The sequence below is a fragment of the Ptychodera flava genome, chromosome 6, assembly GCF_041260155.1.
Source record: "Ptychodera flava strain L36383 chromosome 6, AS_Pfla_20210202, whole genome shotgun sequence".
Taxonomy (NCBI): domain Eukaryota; kingdom Metazoa; phylum Hemichordata; class Enteropneusta; family Ptychoderidae; genus Ptychodera; species Ptychodera flava.
Genome location: NC_091933.1, coordinates 30411074 through 30427200, shown reverse-complemented (window position 1 = coordinate 30427200; position 16127 = coordinate 30411074). Strand labels below are relative to the sequence as shown.

The following is a 16127-nucleotide window of genomic DNA, read 5'->3' as shown; positions in this document are numbered from 1 at the left end:
GAAAAGGTAGAGATTAGCGCGGTCTGATGAGGTACAATTATCGACTGAAGTTGAAACTGGAGCTGGGATTAACCAAAACGAGCGCAAGGAAGACTAGGATTATAGGAAAGACTAAGAACGGAAGGTCAATTGTATTAAATTCCATTTGCATACAAAAAACCCGCAGTTTTCAACTTCAGCAGTATATGCTGGCAGTATACAATTACTTTAAATGGTAGCTATTACAGTGGTAAAACACACTTGTAGGAAGCATAATGCAACCGAGAGATTAGAAAACTACGGAGCTATGTGAAAGAGGATTCCGACAGGGATTCCGATAAGGATTGCCACCCCTCATTCTTTAGGAAGAGAAAAACCGGTAACGTTAAAATCGTTATGGCATAAATGTAGCTTCACCGTTTGGTCAGATACAACAACACAACAAGCCCTGGTTTCATGAACATGCAACCGTTCTCGAGAAAGAATAACGCATTAGTCGACCTGTAACCATAAATTCCGCTTTACAGTCTGAGAACGGCTTTGCTTTGCTGGGGGCTTTCGCTAGATTAAAAAGCTCGAGGTTGAATGAATCAAAGAGCCTCGTTATATCGGCGAAGTGGACAGGGTCAGTGATGTGTGCTTTAAAAGCTCCCATTGCCTTGCAAAAGAAATGAATAGGACTGTGAAATCAACCTCCATAAAACCAGAAAAGTGAGTTAAAGCTCGATATACACTGTGCTTGTTGGAGGTCAAGCGATAGGCCACTATGACGGGGGAATTCCATGTAGTAAATTGTATATATATATATATATATATATATATATATATATATATATATATATATATATATATATATATATATATATATATATATATATATATATATATATGTATATATATATATATATATGTATATATGTATGTATGTATGTATGTATGTATGTATGTATGTATGTATGTATGTATGTATGTATGTATGTATGTATGTATGTATGCAATACGAGAGCATCTTCGACACAAAATCACGGCCGCAAAACGACGCAGATTTTGTTGTTCAAATTGACTTAATGTTGAAAGGGAACAGTGTAAACACTTAAGTCAAAATTGAGTGGTGTACATCGCAGTAATTAGCAACAACATGCTAACATGAACAACTCAACATTATCGCTTAGTATTCAAAATTAAATAACAGGAACACAGTCTAGCAACGTGGAGACTCCGAGGGAAGTGCATACGTCATATCATATCAAGGGAATGACCAAAGATACAAATATGACCGGTAAATACGAATCGCACGCGCTAGAGGATGTCAAGCTGAACGCCCTGTGAGGCTACCGGCTACCGGCTGCCTTCAGAGGAAACTACCCCTAGGACGATCAATGTTCCGTAAACACTCGGCAGTGCAAGAACAACTTTCATTGAATCGTTAATAATACAGACAAGACGAAGAGCTGAACAGGACGGGCTGATGGTATTGGCTTGAGGCAGTTAGCGTGGATGTTCTGCATTGCTGCATTTTGCCTTGTAAAGTATAATCATTAAATTTTAGTACTTATCGAAGACTGAATTCTACTGTCGATAAAAGACTTGATCACCTCCACTATTGAGTAATAAACCCATTGTCCGACTTACAATGGTACGCAAAATTAATAATCGGATTACATTTCTCCACACTTAATGACGCCAAATCAGTACTGATGCAGTGTTATGCCACTCTAGCCACTCTTTGTAACGGCCCGGTGATCGACCGAAATGTGTACTGGTGAAATTACGTAAAACATGCAGTGGCTCAGCACATTTGCTTTGTCGTCGAGAAATAGGGATTCTTAAAGGCATTGCTCGCGATCCCTGGGATCACCTTTGTTCTAGTCTTGTAAGAGGATTACGGAAATGTGAGAGCCTTTTGTTTTCCATTGAAAATGTAATCACGTTGGTAAATTTTCTGATGAGACAATCTGGTGCCAACACATGCCTTTAAATTACAAACTAAAGTTAACTGAGTCACCAGTAGCTGCCTGTAGACCAAAAATGATTTCGAAAAAGTTATTACCGCGCATGTGGATACATCCTGAAAGAAAACCGCGAGAGACAAACCCAATTCTTTTTGAAGGCAGATTTTATCATTCGAGTTTTATCGCAGAAATTTAAAGAAGTTGTGATTCAAATTAATCTCAGCATTAATGTTTTTCCTTGACGTCGCTATAAATTTTGTTACATTCAATTCACTGTACATGTAGTTCTACACACCGTATGTTCCTGGAAGGAAACGAATAATACGAATAGTTCACGTCGTGTGGCACGACCGTTTTTCTTTGAAGCGGAGTTGAGTGTCTACCACACAATAGTGTTACAGGCACTCTCAAAACTGATATCTGTTGAAATACACGGCTGTTTACACGTAACCGATTACGTACTCGCGTATTCTGCCGTTGACCTTCAATGCTGTGTGTTTGTCCGAGCTTTGGTTAACTGCTGACACAACACTTTTACGTCGGAGTGAGTTTAAGTGATGTGATTCAAGATTATGCTATTAATCTGCCCAAATCAACCTTTAGAAAAAAATTTAAGGAAAGATTTGGCATAGAAGATTGTTGTCTCTATAGTGATGATGTCAAGACGTCGGTACAAGAAGTGCTGTTCTTGTCATCGATTGAGAAGATCTGTCAAACAGACGAATGTCCAGCACTTCCATCCTTCATTTCTTGTCTTCTTGAGAGTCATTTTCATAAGAATAACCATCAAGCACCGCTGCATTAACACAGTAGAAACACGAAAAGCTTAAGTGAAACGAGGGGCCAAAACATATTAGGGAGTCCACAATATTATTCACACCCAGAACAACAAATGCGACGGTTATAAAAATAGAATTAAACAAGACCTGGAGGGTCTATGATTTAAATAAGCCGATGACACCGTGTAACGTAAGGCGCCGACGAGGAACTTGGGCATTCATCAATCTCGTTCGATGTAAACATCGCAAAGAGTATCGCACGTCATATTGCAATTTTACAATGATATCGTTGTTAGTGAAGAACCGGCAGGACGAGTGTCGGCTTTAAACTACCACCCCAGAGCTCTTCTGTAATCACAACAAAACGTACACGTTGTATATAGTATCGAATGAATCGGGTCTGGTTTGTTCGCGCGTTATAAGATATCTATTTAGCCCGCTAGGTTGAAATGTCTATTCCGAGAAAGAAGCATTTTTTAATGAACTAGAAAGCAAGATTCAATTGGAAAGTGTCTAACGTTTCACCACTACGCTGTCTTATACTGTAGTTAGTGTCTTGTCTTTTCTTTTCTTGTTCTGTAATGCACTTTTCTGTACTGTACTGTACTATACTGTACTGTACTGTACTGTAGTGTACTGTACTGTACTGTACTGTACTGTACTGTACTGTTCTATTCTGTACGGTACTGTCTGTTCTGAACTGTACTGTATGCTACTGTACTTTACTGTCTGTTCTGAACTGTACTATACTGTACTGTACTGTACTTTACTGCAATATATGCTGCGTTGTACTGTACTGCTTATTTGAGCGTGATTTTGAACGTATGGAATCAACTAAATGTGATTATACTGCATCGACGCAGTACTATCTCCGCGTTCAGGGAGAAAGAAACGGGACATAAACCACGACAACCTAAAAATATCAAAAAACATCGTTTGAACTCCGGCAAAAGAACATAGACTACCGAAGAAGTAAAAATTTGAAAAAGTGTAAACTTACAGTTTGTTTAATATTCATGTGTTGATTTTGCACAACTTGTGTGTTGAGGACAGGTTGGTATTCTCTATACAAAGTAAACACCACAGCTTTCCTGAAACTAATTTTACATTCGATTTTGAGGGGGAGGGATTGAAATCAAAATCAAGGAATTGCTTTTCTGGTGCGTCATATTTTAATTATGATCGACGACCCCTAAGTTCCTGCCCTGCTTGAATGCAAAATGTCACCCTTTTTGTCAGAGGCACGTCGCTCATATCGTTCTGACCCTGCGCCATCGTTTCAAAACGGCAGACGACACTCTCCTCATGCCCACGTGACCGGTCACTTCTTCGCTAGGGAAAAGCATCTGACGACACTTTAGGAGAGCCAAAGGACGCCTGACTTATCTTTTTTTGGTCACGTGATTTTGGCACAGAATGGGCATATTTGGCGTTATAATGCATTATAATAGAAATCGCAATTATGGATATAATGAAGTGCACGACTATTTATGGTGTAGTTGATTAGATCGCACTGCCTAGCACCTTACTGTATGTAATGCTCTATCATGAATCTTATAACGTACAGAACAATATCGCATACAGCCATCTGTATACTCCATACAATACAACTATAGAGAGTTGCCCTCACTTCAGACACAGCACGACAATGCACGCAAGTAAACTGTACCGCTCTACTTTTCCACGTATCTTCGAATTTTCTTTCAAGTGACCTCCAAAGTCGAGTGAATGCGGGGTTGTTATTCCAAGCGCTCCACTAAAATTATACTCTAGTATCGAATTCTCTAAAATTGCCGTTGCAGTGGCAGATATGTGTTAAACGTCAATTAAGCTAGGTACTTGAATCGAACTAGCGTGAATTCGCAATCTCTGACTTGAGTTTGATATTTTAAAGGTAATACAACATATAAAAGCAGCAGCTCATCACGCAATCATTTTATTCGACCCCTTGTACACATCGCACGCTTCTGTCGGCAAATTAAACTATCACGGACCGATATACGTGCCGGCTTGGGTACTAAAAATTCACTAGCTAAGAGGGAAGATGCATTGAACCTCACTCTAATGTGTGAGTCTCGTTACCCAGCACGTACAGAGAACTACTTCTTTGATGTTCAGGGTCACATGGCAGTTACTAATTGAGCACATTACACGTCTTTCCGGTAGAGTTAAGTTAACCAATCACGATTTTTTAATTCTATATTTAGCCCTTGTGTGCTTTCAGCAAGAATCTGATTATTCAGAGATTCAAAAGTCATTTCTGGATCTAAAACTCACCTACTGTACGCTCTTTAGTACAAGTACGGTGAAAACTACGCAAGAAATGATGTTGAATTAATACCCAAGAACCTATACATATTCATGACTATATTACACGGCCTGTTTGGAGCATCGAAGAGAGGATCGTTCGTCACGTCTGATATCCGACGTTTGCGAAATGCCCGCGGCCGCATTGGCAAGTCACGTGAAATCGAAGCCCATACGTGCTCTTCACAATGAAGCTGCACTATGTCCCGCACAATTCTGTAGAATTACCGTGTCGCTCGCAGGCTTGCGCGTACTCATTTTTTTTCTCCTTCCGATACTTAACGCAGTATAAAAATTTGGAAAATAAATGTGTCTGCCTTTCATATGTCAAGACAGATAGTCGCCTCAAATCGATACAATAAATGAAATATTGATACCGTACCAGGATTTAGAACAGCATACAAGTTAAAAGACTCTAGCATGCAGTATACTGCAGCGAGGTATCTCTTTTACTTGTAAATCAAATAAATAGTGTACTCTTAATGCAGGGGGTAGAAAACACTCCTTCAGGATTACAAATCGAAGAGCTCTGTGTATGCATTGCTCTTGGATCATAAAATATTTGTTTAAAACTTGAGTTTCACGTTAATGGTTGCCTCCATTCTATATGACGCTCTTTCTTATGGACAGGTCTATAGAGGGGTGTTTTGTTATGTAATCTTTCCGTTATATGGAATGATCTTGTCGTTTATGTTGAATAGTAATCGAATTAAATATGTTGTCAGATTTTGATATGATATGGTATAATCTTGCCGTTATGCTTTGCAGAGTATTTTCATCACATTGTACAGTCTAGTCGCCATGTTATGTAGTATTATCATTTTACTTCAAACACGATTGGAACTAATTTGGGATAATTGGATCATGGTGAAGTAATGTCGATTTTATCTACAAATGTAATCTCATCTGCTTTTCTTTTTCACGTTACACACTTGTTTTTATGAGTAATTTGCAATATTGCAACATTCAGCTATACGACACCTAACACTTTTGAGAAATTTCAAAAATGTGAAAATCCAATTATCCCAAATTAGTTCCAATCGTGTTTTTAAGATGGTGTCACCAGTACTGTAACGCATAACAATAGACCAAATGTAACGGCTCAAGTATTGCAGTGAAGAAGATTTATAATTCAATTAAAGGACACTGTGGCACAATTTGAAAAAAAAACAATAATGAGTAGACTTGTACTGTAAAACATAATGCCAAAGTAACATGACGTATTGATAACACTGCACAGTATATATAATAAAAAGATTGTACCAACGCATCGTATACGATACTACACTATACACAGGGTAAAGTCAGGCCTATACCACAGCGCGCGCACGTACACACATCTCACACACACACACAACCTAATAAAAACGCATCACCTAAGATGTTTAAAAATCGCAAAGTGTATCATGTGTTAGCATACTGATATCCCAATACTCTTCTACGAGGTGTTTTCGGAGTGTGCATGATTATTATCTGACCTAGGTGACACTACTCTACATATTTACGTCCGCTAAATGATATTTATTCGCACTTGGTATGTTCAGCTTGCAACAAAACTCACTCGAATGTGTTTACCATGCGATACAGAAAAGAGGGATAGGGATTCTTGCAAAATGATTTGCGCGCGCAGACTTTCAACGCCTCGGCGGTCGCGTTAAAACTGAAGACTTAAAGGTATACTGTCACCTGTTCCAATTTTGCCACAGTTACCATGGAAAGAGAAAATCTGACCAATCACAGATTTTAAGCGGGTGGCCGCTTTTTAAAAACAGCGCCCTCACATGGGCATTTTGAATACCAGGGAACGCCCCTTTGACCATATATGGGCATATTTAGATTACAGGTGACTGTATACCTTTAAAGGCGAGCGCCGCTAATTTGACGCGCAAATGTACGTATGACAATTGCGAACCTCGCAGCGGGTAGGATGGATGAACTACACCATAAAAGTTAGATTTGCTCGCGTTATACTCATGGAAAGCGAGACCCAAGGTCGAAGAAGAGACCGAACTCACCAGACTTTCGAAGCCCACCTCCAGGAGAGAAGGTCGAACGTTGCCAGGAGACCCGATTATTTGCTGCTCGTTGCTCAGATTGTATTACCGAGAGCTGATGACTTTTGTCGTGTCATGTTCTATTATTGTACAGCTTAGGTAATGACTTGGAACATTCCGTCTCGACAAGGACAAGCAAGGAAGAATTCTCCCGATTTCAGCTTAGTATAGCATCACAGATACGGGTAATAAAATCTATCTTGCAAACACACTATCGACCCGACATACGATACCGGCCACCCTTCACTATGATCAAACCTCTAGCCTTAGCATTCAGCAGAGGTAAACGTACGCTTCTTCAAAAAAACTTGCAAAATTGGTAAGAAAACCTTGAAAGTTACAACTTCTTGTCCTTGTGGTTTCTTGCCTAGACTAAGATATTCGTCAATCAAATATCCGAAAGGATTATATAGGCAAATAGAACCAGAGTGTACCAACATCACGTTTGTCGAAAGCACGTGACTGCACTTTTCCAGCTGTTGTAAATCCGTGAAGAATCGTAACGAATGCAGAAACATCAGACGGTTTCACTGAATATGACAACTGACCGGTACTGAGTGTCAGTTTCCTATCACTCCTGAAGAAGTATGGCTGCATGCATTTGATATTAGCCTTCTGCGTGCGGATCAGCCTTTTCCCTCTAATCTCGTGACATGTCTCCGATCTCACAGATGACGTCACGGCCATGGGGGAAGGTGACCTGGCACCCTTTCAGAACGTTTTCGTTTCCGAGAAATTTGCTCAATTGTGAACGTAATTCTCGATTCGGCGTATCGGATGTCGTTCAAAACATGGGGCTTGGCTTTAACGATCGGTCGAAGGAAAAGGCGGCCAATCAAACACGAGAGTGTTTCTCCATGTTTTTCATCCGCCAGGAATCTATAGCCTTACTGTTCGCAAGGCCACACAACAGCAACAGCGGCCATTGTCTCGAGCGAAATTTGATAGATCAAGTCGATAGAACTTTTCAGAGAAAAAAGTTTTTTTCTTAAAACTGAGACGAGGAAACGAAAGCACACATGCACTTTTGCGTACTTCCTTCTCGGTTACACGACAGATTGTTTCACTGTGTACATGTATCTCAATCTTCTGACAGTGTTGTATTCACCTGTAGATTAGAAAAGTGATAATTGATTGGGTCGGAGGACATGTAGCATAGACGTTGACTAGAAAAACCGCTGTCCTTTCTTTGTGTCTTCGAACGATTTATTTATGTCCTCGATATATTCACACAAACGGTTCAGTCTTTATATATATATATATATATATATATATATATATATATATATATATATATATATATATATATATATATGTATGTATGTATATATATATACATAGATACACACACATACACACATACACACACATACACATACACAGTGTCACATATATTTATCTATCATTCGCGAGATAAAACTCATGGCAACGTGACGTTTACGCTGCCCAAGATGGTAATCGTGGCGGCGGTTGTAACGCGCCTTCTTGCTTAACATTGTTGCGTTCAAAGGTGAATCATTTCGGGGAACACCTGTCACTCGTACTACTATACGACACATTGTCGAGTTTCTGTGTAATAAAAACAAAAAGTGCAAGATACCAGGGGGAGATTGTTTTTAATTTTTCTAGCCAATATTTCGGGTTACATAATACATCCAATATTTTATGATTTCTAGCAAATCCTCCACTAAAACAGCTTTCTCTCGCACCCGGAAGGTAACCGCCTACGCCATCTATCTCAGAAAAGTCAAAATCGAAAAAACTGTATTTTTACGAAAAATAGCGATATTTGATCCGCCCGAACAAGCGACGAAGATACCCTAACAGAAGTAGGGCGCACCATTCTCAATTCAAAAATAAAAAATCGAAAGCATATCAAACAGGAAACGATAAAATATTCAGCGAAATGATACGAGTAAAATCGATATTTTATTATCCTTGCTGGAGGGCTTTCGTTATATCATCTCGATTATCTACTTCTTGAGAGCAATAACAAGCAGACTTCACTCACTTTTAGCCTGCGTTAATGACACGAACAGTATAAACAGGAGCGTGTGTTCCTGGCAAAGAAGGTGACATTGCTGCTTTTGAAACTAACGAGGGGTGTTGATATACATTGATTGGTGTCCCCCCTGCTCGCCTCTCTCTCTCTCTCGCTCTCTCTCTCTCTCTCTCTCTCTCTCTCTCTCTCTCTCTCTCTCTCTCTCTCTCTCTCCCCCTCTCCCTCCCTCCCTCTCCTCTCTCTCTCTCTCTCTCTCTCTCTCTCTCTCTCTCTCTCTCTCTCTCGTTAAATTACCGTAAAAGGGTATGTAGCGACAATAAATCTAAAGGGTCGTAATTACGCTTCATCAAACTATGCTGACATTGGTTGATACAGAGTCATCAGTCTCGTACCCTCTCTATCTTGTCGTCGCCGCGGCTCTTGTTGAAGATCGACTGTGACAGTCTATCGCAACCACTGTACACAGACCATCTCCTGAAAAGAAAACACCAAGTACCGTGGTGCATTTCGTCATTCTTTTACCATGCCGTCGCCGCCATCAAGTAGGTGCTACATGCATCGGCTAGAATGAGAGTCAAAAGGATTGTTATTTCTTAGAATGATGAATTACTAGTATAATGTGCCAGCCATGGTTGAAAGGACATGAAATGGCAGTATATTAGAACAATGGAAATATGATGAATTGGTCGTAATACGGCAATATCAATGCTGTCCATCAATATCATTCAAACGAAATTACAACTGACAAAACAAGAACAGCGACAATAATAGCAGTATTTCTAATCATCATCATCATCATCATCATCATCATCATTATATTATATAATATTATTGTTCTATTATCGTTATTATTATTACTGTTGTTGTTGTTGATGTTGTTAATGTTGCTATTGTTTTACTTATTGTTTTTGCTGCTGCTGCTGTTTGTGACGATGATGTCATTAACTCGTCGTGACGGTCGTTGTTATTATCATTGTTGTTAATTTGAAGTTTTTAAGGCAATTTTCCATTCCATCGCAAATTTATGACATTTGGGGAAACATTTCTTTCCAAACGCAATATTTCCTGACAAGATATAGAAAATCATTCGCTTTTTTAAAGTTGCCACATCAGCTCAGGGAAGAGCAGAATGAACCCAGCCATGGAGTGAGTTATTCACATCCCTCTCTCATCCTGCATCTTGGCAGCTTCTCCGATATTCATCCATCATCGCGAGTTTTCAACACAGTGTCTGCCAAACCTTTTTACCAGCATTCCCTCGTCGAGAGCAGAAGTTGCCATGGCTACATCCCGTGAAATTGCACCCGAAAGAAATGAATATGCCGCCTGATATGCACACTGCCTAGCACCGCGTCAAAGGCGTCGGCGAATAATTTCCTTCAGTCTAATCAAAGTCTGAGGCTGACTCTCATCTATCTATACACCACCGTGTACGCGCCGCCATGTTATGCCGAGGCATTCCCTTGCCCCCGAGCTATGACTTCCGCGCGCGCCAAAAAAAAAAAAAATCCCACCAGACACCCTGCAATCCAGAACGCAACAGACGTGACGGCTAACTAAACAGTACTTTCAGGGCACGAGGGTTAGATGATGTCAGGCCCATGGTCGTGCGGTACCTCTTTGGCGCAATTCTCCCTCTCTGTTAGCGTATCCCTGGTCAACTTTTGTTTTAATTAAGTCAAATGTACACATCTGAGTCAGGGCAACATCTTGGGAGTCATTAGATATTCTCATCAACCATTCTTGACAGGAAATTATGTACTGGTGAATCGTGAATTTCATTAAGCGGACGTAGATTATAATTTAAGCTTTAATTCGTTTCTATAACAATGATTGTTATTATGCCAGCCTCTATTAAATTTGACAGATTTTACTCGAATTGATGAAGTGTACAGTGGCAATACATACTATGAATTTCTATTGGTGGAACACTTCATTGTACAGATTGTGTGTGCTTTGGGAATAAATCAAACTGCTATGCTTCTTAGTAGATTTGTCCTCATGCGTTTATTTCACGACACATACTCCTTAAAAAATTCGCATATTTTTTGTATCATTCTACAAGAACCAATGGAGATGTTATCAAACGATTGGTTATAATTGATTGGTCGGTCGATTTATCGAGATTAATTGATATTTTGTTTATTGTTCGATCTTTTGTTTCAAGGTATATTTTTATCAAGTGTATGATTTTGCGCAATTGATTGATTGATTGATTGATTGATATGCTTATTGCAGGAATGAATAACTGAGTCAAGCATTTCAATTATAAGCGTTCAGTTTATGAATTTCAATTACAAAGTCTGTAACAGCAATACGAATAGGTACGATGAGAGTACCGTGCCCTAATATGGGGATTAGCTGATTTACGCAATACGCTCGTCGAATGAGAACAGTTTCCTCAGGGAAGCTATAAACCGTTCTCTTTAATAATAAAAAAATAAAAATAAGGGGTCGCCATGAGGAGAGAAACAAATTACTTAAATTTAACTGTACTTGTATTTCAATAGCCACCATACTGTCATTCTGTGTTAACTCACGGGGGAAAATATATTTTCGATATTGACAAAAACAAGACGGTGAAAATTTCTTTCCCTCAACAGACTTCAGAATGAGTTCTCATGAACAGCATTTTAGCAAAGTATTGTAAAAATGTGAGATTTTAGTCCCCGAATCACGTTCAACGTAAATCACTCAGCAATTTTCTATTGTGACGGTACAAACCAACTCACTCAAAGATACTCCGAATATCTCGACGAGAACTGTGACACGAACATGTAAGTGACAGATGGAGAATGAAATGAGAAATTAATAAATAGATAAAGAAATATATACATATATGAAATTAATAAAATTAGAAATAAATAAACAAAAAACAACGAAAAAGTAATAGAAATGAAAAGCCAGACATACAGTGTCAGTAAAGGGAAAGCAACTCCACACATCGTATGGTAGTGTGTATTTTTTTCACTGTCTTGTGTATTCAACCGAGTAGGTACAGCAAATGGGAAAGTGGTTGCAGATAGTATGTGGTATTATCTGTCATGAATCAAATATAAATATGAAAGACGTTATGTAATGCAGTGTACAAATACCTCTTGATTAATCATTTCAGGTTCAAAATCACCGTTGACAGTGCAAGTGCGATTAATCAAAGTAAGGAAGGGCAAAATTTCTCCCTGCTGTGGAAGACGTGCATGCAATTGCTGTATTTCTTTTGTTGTCCTCCTCTTTAATTTTCAAAGTAATGCCGTATTTTCTTTTGCGCTGCGCGAAACTGAAGACTGTTACAGATCCCTGCTACACGAGTTGGGAAATGAGTATGGGAATGAGTATGGGACATCCATAGCTGACCCGTATGTGTCGGCAATTTTATTACGCTGTTAGATTGCAAGTTAGTGGTTCATTGATGCGCCCAACTTCTTAAAATCATTGACCTGTGACTTTCTCATATCAAAAGAACTTCGTGAAAATGAAAAAGAAAGAAATCAGATTAACTCATCACTCTGAATATGAACATTAATTTCAAAAGTCGACCTTCAACCGGAAATTAATTACGTAATTTACTCTTTCAATTATGACATGGCGTTCATCTGGATAATTTCATTTCATTGCAGGGGTGATTTTCTCGGCGATGGCTCCGGGCGGTTAAGATTAGTTAGGTGATCTTCTCGCAAATATCTAACCTTTTAATCAAAAAATAGGTCAGAGAATGTTTCGGCTTTAGGTTCTTGCAGCAGGTAATCTTGCACCACTTCTAATTTCATGCCATTCGATTTACTTCATCTGTAAATCGTAATGCAGCGATTTTCTTCTGAGTTGAGAGCAACAAAATATACGGATTAATATGCAAACCACGGTGATCACAAAAACGAGCCAAGGACATGATGAGGAGTCGGTTATCGCACACACATCGTGAGGATCTATACGATAGCTGTTTTCATCACACTTGGAGCAAACATTCGAAATTTAAAAGATAAACAAGTTGGTTCCCTCCGGGGTACTTTATCCCAAACAACAGTCAAACGCGTGACAGTTCAGCACCGTTGAGCATAAAATAAGGCTATCCTCAGAGGACGGTAAACTCGTATGCATCCGAGCAATGTATTCAGAGGTCGATCATAAGGTATTTGGAAGGGGTGATCAAACATTTAAACATGTGAAAAAAATCTGCAGAGCAAAATTTGCTCTTTTATCAGCCATATTTGGTACAAATCTTTACATGAAACTAGTTACAAAAAACGGGTATAAATACGGAAAAAGAATAACTTTCAAAATCAGAAGATTATTTAGATTTTTGGAGCACGGAAAAATTACTCGTCAGAGTCCTGATCAAACCCCCTCCAAGTATATAATGGTCGATCCCTCACCCACTAGCATTCGATGTGACGAATATTACTACCAGGCAAGATATAAAGGAATCGAGAATTTGCTCGCGTAAGTGAGACACGTATTCATTTCGTAGCCCAATATAAGAGTTCTATTCATATTTGCTTTCCAATTCCAATCGGAAAACAGGCGATTTTAAACACCCCTTGCCTCATGCTGTTATTGCAAGGTATGGTGCACTTTTTCTAAAGGTTTCCTTTGTGTCAAAATAAATTTAATGCAAGCCATGGATCGCAAAACCGCCTCTAAATTTCCCCTCGCTGCCGTGATGGAGTGAGATGTGATACATGAACGATATCGGGCGACCTTTGACCTGACGACTATTAGAGGGTACTCAATCGTCGAGGTTCTCGTATATTTTTTCCGAGATTTACGAAAGTCAATTATTTCACAGCCTCTAGGGTCGATTAGATTGGAATAAACATCACACTGTCGATAGCATCTGTACCAGCAAGGTTACTGAAGAATGAGGGAGAATTGATGAGAGATAGAAAGAGAGAGAGAGAGACAGAGAGAGACAGAGAGACAGAGAGACAGAGACAGACAGGGAGACAGACAGTGACAGACAGACAGACAGACAGGCAGACAGACAGACAGACAGACAGACAGGGAGACAGACAGAGACAGACAGAGACAGACCGACCGACCGACCGACGACCGACCGACAGACAGACACAGACAGACAGACAGACAGACAGACAGACATGGAGACAGGGAGACAGGGAGACAGACAGAGACAAAGACAGACAGGGAGACAGACAGGGATAGAGACAGACAGGGATACAGACAGACAGACAGACAGACAGACAGACAGACAGACAGACAGACAGGCCATATACATACTATGTAAATCGAACCTCTCAATGGTGACGATTTGAGGTCGTAGTCTGGAACATTGTCACTGTCAAGCAGTCAGTGATAACGCTTGAAATAACAGTGTGAATTCAGAAGATAGGCCAATGCAATGTATCTGGTTACAAGGCTTACAAAGTTCCAAAATCAATGTGCTTCTTCTCTGAGGTGACACCATGTTTTCTCGCTTATCTGTTTACCGAACTGGTGTCTCTGTGTATTCTGCTACTTTGTCTAGTGAGATATTGGATGTAACAGCTCCATTTACAGACTTTCTAATCGACCACGCACCTGTGTCATTTGATTTAACATCTTTCCGCTCGGTATCAAGTGTATTCGATAATGGGAGGATGCGGTTTTGTGGAAGCCAGTGACTAATCCTCTAGCTCTCTCGTAGGAGCAAAAGGTCAGCATGCAGGGTGGCTCACAAGAGGACCGTCATATCATTTAGGGTTTTTTATCGTTGATTGAAATGAGTTATTGATGATGGGAATCCGTCAAAAAGACCAGTGTAACTTATTTTTTCATTAAAATGCCCCAAGTGCCCAACTGCTCGATGCCCCACATACTCAGAGAGTAAACCGTGGAAATCGGTGGCTATTCCAATTTGCTTAGGGCTTTGCAAACGAGTTAGTCACGAAATTGTTTGACATTGTCTCGGAATTTACCTGGCAGCGCGTCGATGTTTTTTTGAGTGGGTAAAAGATGTTTGTTTGTAATTCTATATTACCGCGTTACGACACCCAATCTAAGTGTGTTTGTCAGGTGCAACCAATATTGATGGAGCTCTCTGCCTTCTCGGGGCTTGTACAAGAGTGATAGTTAACCTCTAAATGCTATGATCGGGACTTCCAGAGCAACAGCTGTAACAACTCTGCAGACCCTTGTACAAATGCTCTGCGTATAACTGGCTATCATGTCTTCCAGCTGCAGGTAGATACGTCAAAATAACCTTTAAAATTCGAAAAAAAAGAAAATTATCGGCAAAGTCTATATCAATTTATGCCAACCGGTGTACGACATCTTTGAAATTGACAACATATGTTTTTCCCTCCCATCGCATTCGATTCACACGCAGGGATCCCATTGTGTCTATTCTAGGTTGTACGTTTCAACAACTTGGACTGATGGGTTGTTGAACTAAAACGAGGCCGTCACAGAGTGTGTGCTGTTAAGGTTGGCGGACATTTATGCAACCGCACACAATTTGTCCTTTATTATGGATCCATGTATATGCAGAGACATGAGAGGGTCGTTTTAAATTGCAGAGTTTAAAGGGATACGGACACGAGTCGCGCTTTACTTGGAGCGCTTTTATCAGAAATTCTTTTGAAAAAAAAAACAGGTGGAGGTGCACTGTTGAGATCGGTCTGAAAGCTCTTTAGCGCCTACCCGGATTAGCTGATGGAAAGGTCACGGTGACGGTTTTAAATCGAAGCGACAACGCAATGATGCCACTCATCATCTTCAAACAACATACAAGTATACCTGTCAGCATGTACAGTATTTGTATAAAATGGTGTACATATGCGATTCCTTGGCGGGCGGCAAGAAATATTTCCATGTCAGCGAGATGAGAAACAGCGGACTGGCATTTTTTCCTAATTAACGGGAGGGAAAAGTTTCATTTTCTTGCTCAGCTGGGGACAGCGAGTATAAGAATCGGTTGTAATGGTCAAGTCTTAGAACTACTTAGGGATGAATTGAACGTGATGCTGTATTTGAATGCAAATGTGCAGTAGAGAGATTTTTAGTATGAAGAGGGTAAGCGGGGTTAGTTGAAATTGAGCAAGAGGGTAAAGTTTTAAAAATG

The 16127-nt window shown here is 39.8% G+C and overlaps 1 protein-coding gene across 2 annotated transcripts in view; it reads left to right on the top strand.

Moving 5' to 3' along the window:
- LOC139135450 (tyrosine-protein kinase abl-1-like) overlaps nucleotides 1-16127 on the top strand; it is a 160265-nt gene that overhangs the window by 35734 nt on the left and 108404 nt on the right. The window lies entirely within an intron of this gene.